Below are 467 nucleotides of genomic sequence, written 5' to 3' on the forward strand. Positions count from 1 at the left end.
AAAGACAATATTTGTTAATAAATTATGAAGGAAATTTTCATTTCAGAATTGTTTTTAAAACCCCAAATTAGTCACAGGTCAATTTGACCCGAGAGATACGAGAGGGTTCCAAAAGTGAAAAAATAGCGCATGCTTATGTTTTGAAAATATGTCTGTATCTCTTTTTGGTGTTGTAGTTTGTAGATGGTCTCAAAGCACTCGTTGCGGTATCAACACAGGAACTATACACAGCTGAATTAGCACAACTTTCACGCATTTCTGTCACATCTCCAGCAGATCCGGTCAAATTCACTGTGTTCACTCGGACGAAATCCCTGCACATGTGTAGACACTTTTAATGACATTTTGAACATGTTAAGAGGCTAAATAGACGTTTAAAACTTGCCCTGTTTAAGCCTGTTGGGTGCTAACTTTATCAGGAGGATAACTCGGTGTAGGCGGCACCGATTGGTTTCATTTTTCTCTCT

This window comes from Etheostoma spectabile, chromosome 18 (assembly GCF_008692095.1).
Source record: "Etheostoma spectabile isolate EspeVRDwgs_2016 chromosome 18, UIUC_Espe_1.0, whole genome shotgun sequence".
In the NCBI taxonomy this organism is placed as follows: Eukaryota; Metazoa; Chordata; class Actinopteri; order Perciformes; family Percidae; genus Etheostoma; species Etheostoma spectabile.